Source organism: Amblyomma maculatum, chromosome 5 (genome assembly GCF_055883805.1).
Source record: "Amblyomma maculatum isolate TAMU_Amacu chromosome 5, ASM5588380v1, whole genome shotgun sequence".
In the NCBI taxonomy this organism is placed as follows: domain Eukaryota; kingdom Metazoa; phylum Arthropoda; class Arachnida; order Ixodida; family Ixodidae; genus Amblyomma; species Amblyomma maculatum.
This window is the reverse complement of record NC_139348.1, coordinates 36580867-36597549: the sequence shown is the minus strand read 5'-3', so window position 1 is coordinate 36597549 and position 16683 is coordinate 36580867. Positions and strand designations below refer to the sequence as shown.

The 16683-nt window shown below is 52.3% G+C and overlaps 1 pseudogene; it reads left to right on the top strand.

Moving 5' to 3' along the window:
• The first annotated feature begins 508 nt into the window (after positions 1–508).
• LOC146188038 (uncharacterized) lies at positions 509–8319 on the top strand (annotated as a pseudogene).
• Positions 8320–16683: the final 8364 nt, after the last annotated feature.

Genomic DNA, 16683 nt, shown 5'->3' with positions numbered 1-16683 from the left:
TAAACGACGATGCTCAACTCGAGCTCATACGCCACAATTCATCACAGAGTACTGTGATGACTTTGATACGCCACAGAGTACGGACAACTCGGTTTCTAACACGGCCACAGCGGCCCCGTTTCGATGGAGTCAAAACACAATGAACACCAGTGGTCTATACGACGCCAGTGCGTAGCAAATATCCCCGAGTGGGAAATAATATCCCTGAGCCGTGCACTACGGCGTCCCCAAAGCCTGAGCTCCTGGGGCGTTAAACCCCGCATCCATACCACAATAGTATAGCGACTGGGTGACCACGCTGTTCACTCAGGTAGCAGTTCTTAGTGGCGACTATACCTGGTCGCTTGCTCACCCTGTACTGGATGAGCACGGCGCGTCATGTGTTTACACCCGGACAGCACCTCGTCCACAGGCGGACAGACCTGTGTCTTTTTGACGCAAAGTTTCCGAGACAAAATCGACTCTCGATGCCGACCTGTGAGACGTTTATGTAAGCGACCTACCACCCATGCGCATCAGTGAACTAGTTGCCGTTCGTAGGTTTTCAGCTATAACCATTTGGGTGCACAAAGGCAGCGACGGTCATATCGACACGACACTGCAACTAGCAATCGAGACAATAGAGGAATACCTTGTGGGTACGGGATTACGATCTTCGCCGTAAAAGTCGGAACTCCTACTCTACCGCCCCACGCAGAGTGGCAGACCACCCGGGAGTGGTCGGAATGCGACTAAGCGAGAATACCAAGAGATCAGACTACGCACCAGAACCGGAGCAACTATCCCTATAGTGCACACAATTAGGGTCATCAGCATAATAATCGAGGCCAACGGCGAAACGATCACTAAATTAAAGGGCAAGACGGCTAACGCCATGCGAATCCTCAAGAGGGTCACTATCATAAGAAACGTAATGAGGGAGGAGAGTCTCATACGACTCATACACTCTTTTGTCATTGGCCATATTGCGTACGTTGCAGCATGGCACCGCTGGTAGAAAGCAAAAGCCAAGATCAATGTCCTCATCCGTAGGGTGTACAAGATAGCACTGCGTCTGGCCGAGTCCACCAGCATGCACCGCTTGCTGCAGCTCGGGCTTCACAACACAGCGAAATCGCCAAGGCGCAGCGCACTTCAATACTCTGTCCCCGCTGTTCAACGCAGCATCCACAAAATCAGCCTTGTACGCCCAAGTGCATTCTCTGCGAGGGTCCTCACCTTACCGGCACGGGATCGTGTAAAGGTCGCAGCCTTCACCAGCCACGCAAGCAATCAAGCCAGCAACGAACGCAGCTACAAGAATCGGACGCACCCAAGGACCGTTTTCCTCAGTTGTCCGAACTCACCCAGCCCAACCAGCATAAGCAGGCCTGGACAGTGCCGCTAAAACAAGCCTGGAACGCTTCTGCCTTTTCCCCCAAGCAAACATCCACGACAGTACTACCAGCCTACACCATAGAGACCCTTTCTCTATGACTACACCACGCGTTTGCGCAATCTCAGGAGGAGGCAGCGGCGGCAAAAGCGGAAGCTACAGCAGCGCGAGCAGAAGCCTCCGCCCTTCGTCAACATATCGCCAGACTGGAAGCCCAGATAAGTGCTATTGCCACTGGATCTGAAGTTTCTTCCCCTACAACTACCACATCTCAGTCTTCCCCACCTAGTTTAACCACCGCCGATACCCTGTCCAACACCTCAAACGCTATTTCCCCTCCTGATTCACTACCAATGGAAGCTGACACGGAACCCCTTACAAACACTACTCCGTGTATAACGATCGCTCCCTCCACCCCCAACTCACTAGAAAGCTTGCCAACCATACTTGAGTCATTTGCAGCTCGATTTGAGGCAAAATGGCAGGAAGCTTTACGCACATCAATCAGGAATGTGCAACTGGGCTGTTACATGAGTTTGTACAATTTTCCCGCCACACACAACCTCCATCTGGAAACACATGACTCCTCTCCACGCGCTTTCTCTTCCTTCTCCGCACGTGCCTTCTCACTCGCCCTCGTGCTGTCTCTCTCTGTCTCAAACCTCCCTCTCCAAAGTTTCGTCTTACGCGGGAAACGTTTCGTTTTCTAACTGGGCTGCGCGACTGCGGCAGCACCGTTTTTTTTTACAGGTTGTAAAATGCACGGGTAAAGATTATTTACCTTGTGTTTCTGCGACCCGTCATCTATCTGAGGAGTAGCCGCACCCCAAACGCATGCCATGGAATCAGAATAGCAACACTCAAAGATGCGGTAATCCGCATAACGCAAGACAACGCTATTCTTAATCACAGATTAGATGCCCTAACGCATGAATTCTCTGACCGCTATACAGATGTTGAGACTCGGCTCAATACTTACGCAACGCGCCTTCCAAAGCGCAAGAAACCCAAAGCAGCAGGAGGACAGGACAATCCTCTCCCTGCTGTAGCTCATGAATCCCACCCCTCCGTTTCGACTACCCCTCCGATATGTTCTCATGATTGCATATCGAAACCGTAATCTTACTATTTGGCAGTGGAACTACCGGGGTTTTGGCCAGAAGCGTCATGTTGTCCACCAACTGCTGTCCTGCGCTACGGGACCCGACATCCTTGCTCTACAGGAACCCTCCAACCCACTCACCCTCCCCGGCTATACACCTATTTTGCCTACATCTGCTGCTCCCTCTCGAGTAGGCTTTTTAGTTCGTTGCTCTCTCACCATCATCACACATTTCCTAGCGATTCCAGGCATTGATAACCGTTCATTTGAACTTGAGCAAAAGTGTTTTTATTTTGAATGTATACAGTCATCCTAAGCGCATAAAAACACCTATGAACGGTTATTTACGCTTGCGAAGCCCGTATAGCTAACAAGTGCCCCTTACTCACTGTTGGAGATTTTAACGCTCCACATACAGCCTGGTGTTACCCGCATGACACACCGAAAGGACGTCGTGTGTGGCTAGCCGCGCAACTGGTCTCTCCCTTCTCACCGACCCCGTGCACCTTTCCTAACCGTACTGGAACCAGTGGAACCAGTGTCTGTAGAGACACTACACCAGACCTTACTTTCGCACATCGTCTCCCTCACGCGTCTTGGTGCAATACTCAAGAGAATCTAGGAAGGGATCATTTTATCATAGAAATTCTTGTAAACATTCAGCTGCCCTGTAAGCGCCGTGGCCTAGTGGTTAGAGCACCCGTCTTGGCTGCGGGAGGTGGTTAGTTGGAAACCCACCGCTGGACACCCACCAGTAAAAATGGGTACAAGCGTCCCCCGGCCTGGCGCTCGGCTTTTCTAGGGGTGTGCGCTTGGGAGAAGCTCCGCAAACCTCACTGCGCCCCTCCTCCGCGGTGGGCCCAAACCCAGTTTCGAACCTCGCAGCCTGCAAAGGTGGTTCTGTTTGTCTTGCAAAAGTACTTCCTTTGAGCCTCGCCTGAAGTGCTCCCTTTGAGCCTCAGCTGCAGCAGCATCCGCCTCCTGTTCGGGAGGTACCAGGTCCCTGGTACCGCCGGTACCCACCGGCTTTTCAATGGGTAGATGCTTTCCACCGGCCTGGTGCTCGGCTCTTTGGGGTGAAATTTTTGGGAAAAGGGCCACTTAATTGGGCTTTTTCCGCGCAAGGCGGACCTATTGTTGTCCGATGGCGGTACTGATCACTGCCACATCGGAGCAACTATTTGAGACCTATGACCCCTATAACTCCCAGAGGTTCAACTTTCACGAAGTGGGGTTCTCCGTGTAGAACAGCCCGCACCTACGCCCCCATTAATGACATCACCGAATGGTCCAAACAACTACAAAGCGATGTTCAATCAGTACCTTGTCCCCTACCAGATGACTACCCAAGCGACATGGTTGACTCCAGCCTCCTACATTTATGGGAGACTAAAGGCAGCCTAGAACGACGCTGGAAACGGCGGTGTTGGAACCGGACACTTAGACGCCGCCTAGCCCGTCTTAACCGAGAGACAGAGACGCATGCAGCGACTCTTTCACGACCGAATCGGGAATCGCTATGCAACAAGTTAGATGAAAATATAAGTGGATCTCAGACTTAGAACCTTTTAGAGCGCAGCTCTTTGGCGCCCGTTCCTGGGTTTCGCGTCGGCGTCGGCCGCGTCGGCCTCGTAACCAGCTCCGCCCCCTTTCATCCCCCCAGTTCGAAGCCGGCGCTTCGGCAACCGGAGCCTCGCAGGAAGAGGGGGGGGGGTACAATCAGCGGCGAACGATGGGGGCATGAGCGCGCTCAGCAACCGCTGAACGCGAGGAAAAGAGGAAAAGAAGGGGAGGTGGGAAGGTCGCCAGAGTCAGCACTAGCAGCGACTGACCGATGCCGCTGCCACCGCTAGCGAGTCAAGACAACGTGACTGCGTAGAACACCGTCGCCGCCGTGCAGAACCAGGAGGAGGGGTCCCCCCCCCCTCTTCCTGCGTGGCGGCGAGGGTGCTCTCCGGTCGCCGAAACGCTGGCTCGCTATCAGCGGATCACTCGCTTCACTCGCTAGCGGCGTCAGCGGCATTAGTCAGTCGCTGCTATCTGTTCGTCGCGCAACGTTCCTATGGGCCCACGCGCTGCTTCCCGCAACCTCCTGATAACACAATTGCGCTCTTCATTTCTCCGACCACAAAGCTTCTTTCATGACAGCCAAGAACTGTTAGTGGAGTGTTTCTTGAAGGAGTATGTGTGACAAATTAAAAAAGTTGTCTGCAATTGTACATACGTGTCTTGCTCGAAATATCTGCCTTAATATATCGAAAAGGTGAAACAGGTGATGAGCTGCGCTCAAATTTCGCATTAGAAAATAATGTAATCGTAGATAATTTTTGGGACTTAACAGATTCTAGTAAGACTAGGACTACCCAACGAAGCAACCTCACTAGACTAATACATACTTGCGATACACCTCCACCGGAACTTCTCCAACAACTACGAGATCACTACTTCCCCAAGTACCCTTCTATACCACAACCCGACTATTCAGGGCCCCCTAACGACTTCCTCGCCCAACCCATCACAGTATCAGAGGTGCAAGCTGAGCTTCAGAGGCTTAACACATCTTCAGCCCCCGGTCCAGATGGAGTACATAATAAAGCACTCCGGAATCTCGATTCCAAATCCATCATTACCGCCCTTACCGAATACTTTAACGAGTGCTGGCAACGGGAAACCCTCCCGCCGCAATGGAAAGAGGCCGAAGTTGTGTTTATACCGAAACCTGGGAAACCTCTGCTAATTTCAAACCTTAGGCCCATCTCTCTCACCTCTTCTGTCGGCAAACTAATGGAGCATGTACTCCAGACCAGAATTTGTCAATATCTAGAAGGCAAAAATCTCATGCCCACCGGCATATTTGGATTTCATCCTAGCATTTCTACACAGGATGTCTTCTTACAGCTAAAACATCACATTCTCGACAGTCAAACCTATGACACCAAAGCCATCCTAGGTGTGGATCTGACCGAAGCATTTGATAATGTTACACATTCAGCAATCCTTCAGAATCTTACAACACTGGGAGTAGGCGCCAGGTTGTATAATTACGTCCGAGACTTCTTCATCCAGCACACAGCCACACTTACCTTTGGCGACCACTGCCTTCCGGAGGTCACGCTAGGTGCACGAGGTACGCCCCAGGACGCCGTCCTCTCCCCTATACTATTCAAAAAAGCACTTCTCCACCTACCCGAAATATTAGCTCAAACCCCCGACCTTCATTTCAGCCTACGCCGACATCACTGTCTGGGCTAACCGCAGCAGCGATACCGAAATAGAGAAACACCTACCATTGGCACTAAACACCATCGACACCTAAGTGAGGAAACGTGGTCTAACTTGTTCCCCTTCAAAATCAGAACTATTTCTCTATCGCCCCAAGCAATACGATACAGGCAGTCCGCCTATTTGCCTCAAGCTAGATATTCATTGCATCCCACTAGTATCCAAAATCCCTGTGCTGGGTCACGATCTTCACTCCGATAGTACACACGGAGATGTCATAAAGACGCTCCATGCACAATGTCAACAGACCACCCGACAGATTCACCGCAAAGCCAACCGCCATGCAGGCTTACGCGAGCGAAACACAATTCGCCTTACCCAGGCTTACATTATAAGCCGCGCCACATATGCCCTCCCATACCTTCCCCTCAAACAAAAGGAGAGAGACTGGGCGAATGTTCTACTACGAAGTTGCACGAAAACGGCTCTACGACTTCCCTCCAGCACATCTAAAGCCCGACTCCTTAAACTCGGTGCACACAGCACTTTCGAGGAACTTCGAGAGACTACACTAACGGCACAATTATCCCGCCTATCCAACTCGGCGGCTGGCTTCACTTCATTATCCCACTTAAACTTTAGTCCAGTTACACACCTCATTGACGGTGCCCCCTTTCTCCTAACCTCCGCTCTAATCTCATCATACCTCCCATCCCTAAATACATGCACCCTGACCGCACCAGGGCCGCAGAATAGCCAGGGCTCATGCCCTTCACAGACAATATAGCGAAGACCAAAAGGTGGTCTACGTGGACGCAGCGGAATATATGTCAGGCTCCCGTGTGATCCTGGCTGTAGCCGACAATCAAGCAAAGCTGCTTACTTCCAGCTCTATAATCACCAATTCCACCACAGAGGCAGGGGAGGCAGCCATTGCACTTGCTCTCATCTCTACATCTGCCACAAAAATTATCTTTGGTTCCAAATCTTCGCTTTTAAATTATGCCAGCGGCTATATATCCCGCACCGCTGCTCGCATATTACGCTTCTGTCAGCCCCAGCACCCCATAAGCCTCATCTGGACGCCAGCACATACCGGCCTCCCTGGCAACGAGGAGGTTAATTCCCTAGCCCGAGGTCTTAACTTCCGGGCTAGATGAATGGAGCCCCCTCTACAGGCCGAGGAGCACCTGCTCTCCTTCCGTTATATTCTCTTGTACTACCGGGAAAAACGAAGGGAATATACACCCCCAGCTCCCCCAGCTCCCTCCCTCACCATAGCGCAGGCCGTACACTGGCGAAGCTTGCAGACTCGGACTGCTCCATACCCTACACTACTACATGCTCGATACCCAGACCGGTTCTCATCATCATGCCGACCCTGCGGCCGACTAAGACATTTCCTACACATCCTTTTTACATGTTCCACTTTTTCTCATCATCGAACGTCGCAGAGTCCTACTGGGAGTCTTTCATGAAGAGCACCTCAAGTCAAGACCAACGGAAGATCATTTTCAGTGCTATAAGGAGGATGGCTCTTCAAGAACTTTCTTTTGTGTTATAAGGGTGTCTCCCAAGTATTAAGGGAGCACTCAAGTGCATGCAGGGGCATTCGCCCCCACTATTTGTTCCAATGGCAATAAAATGTTTCTACCACCACCCCTTCACAACTAGAAATATTAACGGGAACGAAGGGGAAGTCTCGGCTTCCGTAAAGTCGCCATTCCGGGCGCGATCAGACAAACGCGAAGAGTCGACCCGATTCCACGAAACTTCCACCCGGAGCACAATCGGGGGAGAAGAGTGGCCAGTGCCAGAGCTCTCCTACACAGCCACCAGAGACGACATGGGGCAAGGTTCGTTGACGCCGCGGAATACGCAGAACGCTCGCGATTTGCAGTTGTGGTCGTCGATACGCGTGGCAAAACGCGCATAGCGTGGCAAACCGCGCATAACGGCAAGTAGTGCGAACGCGCAGAAGAGGTAGAGGAAGCGGCGGTGCCGCTCGCCCTCGCGGATCCGACATGCACCACGGTTCTCTGTGACTCGCGTCAAATGGTCAGAAACTTCGCCAAAGAGGCCCGAGTCCTCAATAATCGAAACGTCCAGCGGGGAGTAGGATTTCAAACCAGAATTCAGTGGCTCCTGGTGCACATGGGAGAAGTATCGAAGACGCATCGCAACCGAAATGAAACGGCACACGAAAAGGCGCGCGAACTCGCGAAGCGCGCCGGCGACCGTCGTCCATGGTGCAGCACCAAAGACTGCTTACCCAGCTACAACCTTACCTTCGCTCAGCGACAAGCTGGACAGGGCGCACGCGGTGGCCCTCAGAAAACTGCAGACACTCACGTACCCCAACCTGGAACAATTCCACAGGCTCTACCCCGGCACATACCCGACAAATATATACAAGGTCTGCCACGCTGATATAGCCACTTTAACTCACATGCTCTGAGACTGTAACAAAAACCCGCTCGGTGCTAACTCCGGAACCCTCCCGCCGCAGTTGACCGCTGCCTTGCGCAGCCCCAGTCTCGGGGACCAACTCTGGGCTGTCCAGCAGGCCCGCGAGGCGACGACTAGGCAACACCTCGACGTCCCCACGTGGGAGACCTAAGCTCCGTCGGCGAAAGCTCTGCAGGACTATAAAGTTGTTACCAACCAAACCAACCAACTGCAAAATCTGCAGTGGAGAAATGCGAAAGCCTGAGTGTTGCTGCTGCTGATGATGATAATAATAACTGGTTCAAGGAAAGGAAAGGCGCAGAATCTGACTCTTGTTCAGTGGACATCTGATCCGCGCCGAAAAACGAGGCAGAAATGTGAGAGTGAAAGTGGAAAGAGAGGAGATGCCGCAGTGGAGGGCTCCGGAGTAATTTCGACCACCTAGGGATCTTAACGTGCACTGAACTCGCGCAGCACGCGGATGCCTCTCTGTTTCGCCTTCATATAAACGTAGCCGCCTGCGATCGGATTCAAACCCGGGTGCTCTTTGGCACAGTAGTCGGGCATCTTAACCAGTGCACCACTGTGGAGGGGCAACATTGCTGCTTCACACGGTACATCGCGCGCTGCTTGTCCAACACAACCAGCGTTGCGTTGAACGCATCAAAGTTCACCGGCATTCTATAGTTGATTTGAAAAGGAAAGGTGCAGTATTTATCACTCGCGGAATCTAGCTCACGCATCTCGCGGACAGATCTTGCCAACGCAAGATTTTGTAGCGATAGCTACATTACCTGCAGTCTCGCTGTTTCGCTGTGGCTCTCGCTTCGCCAGTTCTGCTCATTCGCGAGGAGTCGAGTGACGTCAGAGCTGCGAAGCTGGTGCGCTGCGCCGACCGCGGAGCAGACGCCGCTCGCCTAACGCTAGCCTCCGACCGACGAGGAATTTCACAGTCTACTGCGCATGCTTGAGGAGCCGAGTAACGTCAGAGCTGCGCAGCTGCAGACGCGGCGCATCGTCTGCGGAGCAGATGCCGCTAGCCTCCGACCAAGGAATTTCGCGGTGCACTGCGCATGCGCGTCACTGAGGTCTGTCACATACACAAGGGGGAGGGCTCGCGGCGTCGTATAAAGTGGGGGGGGGGGGGTATGATACGGCGGCATAGTAGTAGTAGTATGTGGTTATTTTATTATATATCTAAAAGGAAGGAAACGATGTTTGCCAGCCCTGGTATTTGCTATCTGATATCTGAAGCACCTAAACTGGGGCAGCGGAAATAGAGGGATAGTGAGGAAGCGGTAGAGTAAATCAATGAGGTGTGCGGTAGAGTAAATCAATGAGGTGTGCGATAGAGCGAACGGACAGGGTAGGTAACAATAAAAGAAATATATACGCTATGGCACAATACACAGTGGCGACGTAACCACTGTCATGGAAAACAACGAGAGCGGGGCCGACGCTGCGCACCGTAGAAGACGGGAGAAACTCGAGTCGTCGGACCCCGAGGTTTTGCCCTAACAGCTAGCCGTTGAGGCAAGGAAGAACGAGCGGCGCAACGCCAGAGATGCGGAGACGCCGGAGCACAGAGAACAGCGCATCGCCAAGCGCAGAGGCCAGGACGCGGAGCGGAAACAACAGCATGCCCTACTGTAAGACCGGAGTGAATAGATGGAGACATCCGAAGAAGAGGGCGTTAAGGGCCGTCGCATGACTGACCACATGATCAAGCTGAGTGAAAGTTTCAGTGCCACGCACGCGTTTGAAGCGGACTTCACGAACAATCCATTTGGTTTTGCGTGTTACTTAAACGGTATCCCGCTTTAAGCGGGATTCACACGGATTTCGACGAGGATGGATGTGGCAAGGAGGTGCACGATGTCAAGGGCTGGGTAGACTCGCCCCTGCTCCCGAACTTGCACATTCACACAGGTGATGAAGAGTCGCCGAAGAGAGACGTCGACTGTTTTAAGCCACACGCAGCAGGAGAGGAACGGTGAAGTACACAAGATAGCCGTTTCTGATCTACTAACGTTTCTTTACCAGTCGGAGAAACAAGTTAAGTGAAAAAAGCAAGCAAAATAAAATAAGCAATCTTGTTCTAAATGGAAGGGGCCCGCCGAAGGAGGGTCGAATACAAAAGGTCCGGGTGGGATAGATCTTATCTTCTCGCACCCCGCGGCGCGCTTCTTCCCTCTCGAGGATTCTTGGGGACTCGGAGAACGTTTGTACCGGGCGGCTGAGATGACCCCCAGCCCAGTGGTGGTAGTGACAAACTTTATTAAGGCGAGCCTTGTAACATCCTAGTGAAGGGATGGCTCTTGGATGCGTGTCGTGGACGGTAGGTGATGCTTCCCGGCTACTTTCAAAGCCCAGTCCACCAGCTGCCGTTGGACAGCCGGGTCAGAACTGGACACCGCAGCCTCCCATCGCTCGAGTTCTGTGAGTTGTGATTCGGCTGGTGGAAGATGCTCAGAGCACGAATAAAGAATGAGCGAAATCCGCATTGGGAGCACCGCAGAGGATGCACTAAGGCGTGAACAGTCCCGTGTGAACAAGGGCTAAGTAGGCAGGGGAGAATAAGGTGCGGGATTGTAGCTGGCGCCACGTAACCTGCTGCAATTTAGTGAGATACTTGTGTGGGGGGGAAAGGCAAGACATTGTTCACGGTAGTGCATAGTAATCTCGTGGTAAGCGACCATACGATCTCGAGCGTCTCCCCAAGTGTCGGCGGCTCCTGCTCAGATGACGAAACCTCGAGCTAAAGAATGAGCCGCCTCGTTACCTGGGTGGCCGGCGTGGGCCGGCACCCAAAGAAGCTGAATAGGTCGGATAGGGACCGGAGACCGGCTACGAAGCCGGAACGCGGATTCAGAGATACGGCCTTTCCCAAAGTTTCCTAACGCTGTCTTCGAATCAGTGAAAATGAGGGTCACCAATGTAGTAGCAATTGTTAAGCCGCCTCCTCCGCTTCCGCGGAAGTGGAAACGATGACAGTACCTGCTGTAAGAGGGGTGGAAGAGTTTGACACTACCGCCAAGGCAAAGGCGGAAGAAGAAGTGTAACAGGCAGCATCGACGTAGACGGTCTTCGGCTGTGTGCCATAGTGCTTGTGTAGGGCTGCAGCCCTAGCAGCACGACGAGCCGCGTGATGTTGGGGGTGCATGTTCTTGGAGAGGGGGTGAATGGTGAGATGGGCTCATGTGCGACGTGGGAAGGACGAGGTGTGGGAGTAATATAGAGAGGGATGTAGGTCAATAGCATCAAGAATGTGACGCCAGCTATGGAGGAGGAGAGCCGATCAAGTTAGGCAGATCGATGAGCCTCGGTGAGTTTGGCGAGGGTATTGTGTACACCCATCTTAAGAAGGCGCTCATTCGACATGTGGCGGGGACGATTGAGGGCCGTCTTGTATGCCTGACGGATAAGGCAGTTGACATTGTTCTCCTATACTCGACTGAGCACGAAAGCTTGAATCAGGCGACGGAGGTCGTGTTCTCGCATGCCATGGTATTTATTAGCGATTCGTCTAATTATCCCCAGGATGCGAACTCTCTCCACCTCCGGGATGCGGACGGCACCAATGGTAGCCTCGACGCTAGGAGGGGGATCTTTGTCTATCCTTCCGTGATGCGGTGAAGGACCAAAAGTTCAGATTTGGTAGGTGAGCATGCAAGACCGACCCTATGAGCATGAGAGGACACCGCGTCTACGCCAGCTTGCAGTGTCTCTTCGATGGTTCCCACATTGCCTGTGGAGGCCCATAGGGTGCTGTCGTCAGCATATAAAGAGTGCGAGAGGGTGGGAATGGCTGACAAAGCCTTTGTTAGGGGAACTGAGTAATATTAAACAGAAGCGGAGAGCGCGCAGATCCCTGAGGTGTACCTCGGTTTCCAAGGGTGAAAACAGGGTAACAGAGGGAGCCAAATGTGATTTCAGCTGTGCGCTGACAAATAAAGGCTGAGGTGTACTGATGGATACGATGGCCGACGTGTAGGGATGACAGGGGTCCAAAATAGCCGAATGGAGTACATTGTCGAATGCCTTTTCCAGGTAGAGGGCGAGCACCGCGCGCGTCCGCCTCGTGTTACGGGGATGAAGGATGTCTTTTGAGAGCTGCAGCATGATATCTTGAGTGGAGAGGTGGGGTCGGAATCCTGCTATTATGGGGGGAAAGAGGAGGTTATCGTCCATGTGTTCCTGGAGACGAGAAATGATAACGTGCTCAAAGTGCTTCCCGAGGCAAGACGTAAGGGAAATAAGGCACAGATTTCTGATATCCAGAGGCTTGCCTGGCTCGGGAATGAAAGTTATGCAGGCATGAGTCCACTGGGAGGGGAGGGTTCCCGTTTGACAGCACTGATTGAACAGGTCCGCAACAGCCTCCACAGACGAGCCGTCTAGATTGCGGAGCGACCTATTAGTGACCCTGTCAGCTCCAGGGGCTGAGGTAGTTCTGAGTTTGTGCATGGCAGCGCGAACCTCCTCTGGGGAATATCCGCGTTGAGGTCTGGGTTGGTGTTCCCCGTATACGGAGGAAGAGGTGTGGATGGTGTTGTGGTTAGATATTGATCTTTAAGGACTTGGAGAAGTGCGTCGTCTGAGAGGGGGAATTGGTGCAAGATGCGTGTGACGTTCTTGCGTTGGGTAACCTTTGTGTGACCCGAGTCCAAGAGATGTCTAAGGAGGGACCAAGTGTTTTTGAGGCCGAAATTTCCACTCATACGGTCGCAGGCTTGTCCCCATTGTTTATGGGCTAAGTCACTTGCGTGCGCTTCAATCTCACGTACAAGGTCAGCGATACGTTGTTTGAGGGGCCTATTGTGCTTTTGGCATAGCCAGCGCCGTTTCAGGCTGGCGTGTGCTTCCCACATAGGAGAAGGCTGCTATCAGCACTCGACGTGTCCTCAGGTTCTGGAACGGTGGAAGTAGCATGAGCGACATCGCGATTCAGAGTGTTAGTCCACTCAGAGAGGTCTGTGATGGTGTCCAGGGCTAGGGTCCGAATCTGGCGGAATTTGTCCCAGTTCACCACCTGAACTCCTCGTTGTTTTAGCAGGGTAATGGAAGAGATATTGAGCTCGGTGGAAATCATGTAATGGTCACTACCAAGTGAGTGGTTTGTATTGATCCATCGACTGTTGCGGATGTGTTTGCTGATTGTGAGGTCTGGGCTGGTATTGTGTTGAACACTGGATCCGACCCGCGTGGGGAATGCTATGTCATTAAGGAGGGAGAGGCCCTCGTCCTGAATGAATGACCACAGGCAGGTGCCTTTACGACAGTTCTTGAGGTACCCCCAGCTGATGTGGTTGGCGTTAAAGTCACCCACGATCAGAAGTGACTTGTTCGAACTTATAGATAGCTTCTTGCGGACAGCAGCAAGAAGGCGGTCATGAGGACTTTAGGAGGGCTGTAGAGATTTAGGATAAAAGGACTATGTGATTTGCGTGTGCAGGGGCGAAGCTCCAGCAAGAGACCGTCCACATCTTCTACCTCTAACGGGTGCTCTATCGCAGTGAGATTGCGATGGACGAGTGTGGCGACCCTGGTCTGTGGTGTAGATGATTCATGTGTAGTGTAATTACGGAACTTGACTGACATCAGAGTTTCCTGAAGCACAATGACACTGGGGGTGTCGCAGTTGGAAACATTCTGTAAGTGAAGCTGCAGGCTGTCTCGTTTTGAACGAAACCCCCTGCAGTTCCATTGCCACACCTTAATGATTTTGGGTGTCGCCGCCATTTTGAACAATTACGGAGAGTGCGGAAGATGTAGCCGGTGGCATATGACCTCTAGGGGGAGGCTCGAAAAATTGCATTTGGATTTCCGCGACAGAGGCCTCTTGATTGCTCTGGCGAGTTTCGAGCGCAGCCACGCGGTCAGAAATGCTCTTCATCCACGTTTAAGTTTCAGATCGGAACGTAATAAGTGTCGCCGTCATGCGTTTGTTGTTGCTGTTGTTGTTGTTGTTGTTGTTGTCGTTGTTGTTGTTGTTGTTGTTGTTGTTGTTGTTGTTGTTGTTGTTGTTGTTGTTGTTGTTGTTGTTGTTGTTGTTGTTGTTGTTGTTGTTGTTGTTGTTGTTGTTGTTGTTGTTGTTGTTGTTGTTGTTGTTGTTGTTGTTGTTGTTGTTGTTATGGCTGTAGGAAGAAGGAAAATAAAACTGGAGGACACTTAAGCTTCGCCTTCAAGAGTGGAACGCGATAGCGTTATTGCACCTCGTCGAGAAAATTTATTAAACGCAAGGGTATTGGGGCATCCTCGCACCGGTAGCCGCGCGGCCTGAAGGGGAGAAGCGGGTGAGCGAAGATAGTGATCTAAAGAAAGGAAAGACGCTTGATTCTACAATCCGTGAGGGTGCACGGCGAAACGTCAGAGGCGAGTGGCGCGCCACGTGTCGGGGCAGCGCCGCATATTGCGAGGAGGGGTTCTTCTGTGTTTGCCGCAAGATGGCTCTGCATATGCGCAGAGCGCAGAAGAAATGTAGCGGAAACGTACTTCGCTACTCGTGTAACTGCGACTCCTGTAAGTAACATGCTCATAATTACCGATATACACTGCAGTATAACATTCTAACGGCACGTTTCTAATTCAACACCTCATTCACTAGAAGCGCTTTTGTACCGCTTTCAAGTATCGAACTCATGGCTGAGTTTTTTTTTTCTTTATTTCCGACTTTGACATTTGAAAGTGAAATCAGAAATACAGTGCATAAAACGCGTAAGCCAGGCTTCGGCAAACACGGATTAAAATTCTCTCAGCGACACCAAAACATCAAGCAAGGTAATCCATTCTGGTGGATCAGGGAGTGCTCAGTAACACTCTCTTTGTGAAACGACACTTTCAACAAAATGCTCGCGAACAGGACGCCAGACTTACGCGTTTTATGCACTGTATTTCTGATTTCACTTTCAAATGTCAAAGTCGGCAATAAAGAGAAAAAAAACTCATGGCTGAGTGGTAGCGTCTCCGTCTCACACTCCGGAGACCCTGGTTCGATTCCCACCCAGCCCATCTTGGAAGTTGTTTTTTTATTTATGAAGTGCATGCCGGGATTTATCGCTCACGGCCAACGACGCCGACGACACCGGCTTTTCTGCGACACGAGCTCCTTAACGCTACCGCGTTAAAATGCACGGGCCTGCTACTGGCTCTGTAGCTGAGCCGCCTCCGCTGCCTCATGTCAACAGAAGAAAAAATAGAGAAGAAAAGAAAAGAAACAGGGAGAGAAAGACGCGCGCCGCAACCACGGCCGTCGTCCACCACCGAAGCGGTGACGGGTGCAATGACGGCCTACAACAGATAAACATTTGGTGGCTGGCTAGCCCCCGCCGCAAGCGACGTTCACCTACCGTCCCAGCCCCGTAGAGCCAGGAACAGCCACCCTTGAGCCTGCAAAATCTTGCATGAAAGACGTGACCTGGTACACAAGGTTGTTAGTTACTGGCTTGGAAGAACTGGCGTCATCAGCGGGCTTCCGCTCAGCGGTGAGCCCGCGTGCTGGTGACGTGTCGCGTGATGAGAAGGCGGAGGGGATAGAGACAGAGGAGGAACGGGGCGTGTTTGGATTTGTCGGGGGTTGCACCACTGGGTGCAACGGAACTGGAGGGCGTTCACGCCTTAGCAGGATTCGGAGCTGCTCCTTAAGAGCGGCAATTTCGCGTCCCTGGGAGGATAATTGGGCTCTGAGCTCCACATTTTCCTTCTCCCGGAGTCGGCGGCCGGCGGCGGAAAATTGAAAGCTGCGACGCTCAGCAGCCTCTCGAAAGCGTGACGTCAGGACAGTTGCCCTCGCTTAGAGAGGGATTTGAGCGCTCGTGTGAATGCCGCCCTTTATGAAAGGTCTCCCCTGATGGGGCTGGGACAGGTAGGTCACCACCGCTTGCGGCGGGGGCTAGCCTGCCACCGAATTTTTATCTGTTGTAGGCCGTCATTGCACCCGCCACCGGACGACGGCTGTTGCGGCACGCGTCTTTCCCTCCCTCTTCCTTTTCTTCTCTATTTTTTATTCTGTCCGCTTCGTTTCGCCTCCATTGAAACGCAGCCGCCGAGGTCGGGTTCGAACCCGGGTACTCCGGCACAGTAGTCGGTCGTCTTACCACTGCACCACCCCACCCCCTTCCCTTACGGCGCGGTTGAGGTGTCCACAGCAAACAAGTGAGTCAGTTACCGCACCTTTCCCTTCCTATAAATCAGTCAATCTCTTCTGTCTGCACAAGGCAGCGGTGGTGGCTCTGCTACAGAACCAGTAGCAAGCCCGTGCATTTTCTTTTCCTTCTTCCTACAGCCACGACAACAATGCCGCTTTAAGCGTCTCCAATAAGCATCATGGCATGCGAAAGTCCAACCTCCTGCGTCTCGTTCAAGCTTTCATCTGCTTCCGCATCACCTACTCTGCACCATACCTACGTCTCACTCGTGCAGAAAGCGAACGGCTAGAGGCGTCACTTCGAAAAGCGTACAAGACGGCCCTTGGTCTTCCCATGTCCACAGCTACCCATAAGCTCATGGCTTTTCGAATATCTAATACAGTGAGCGA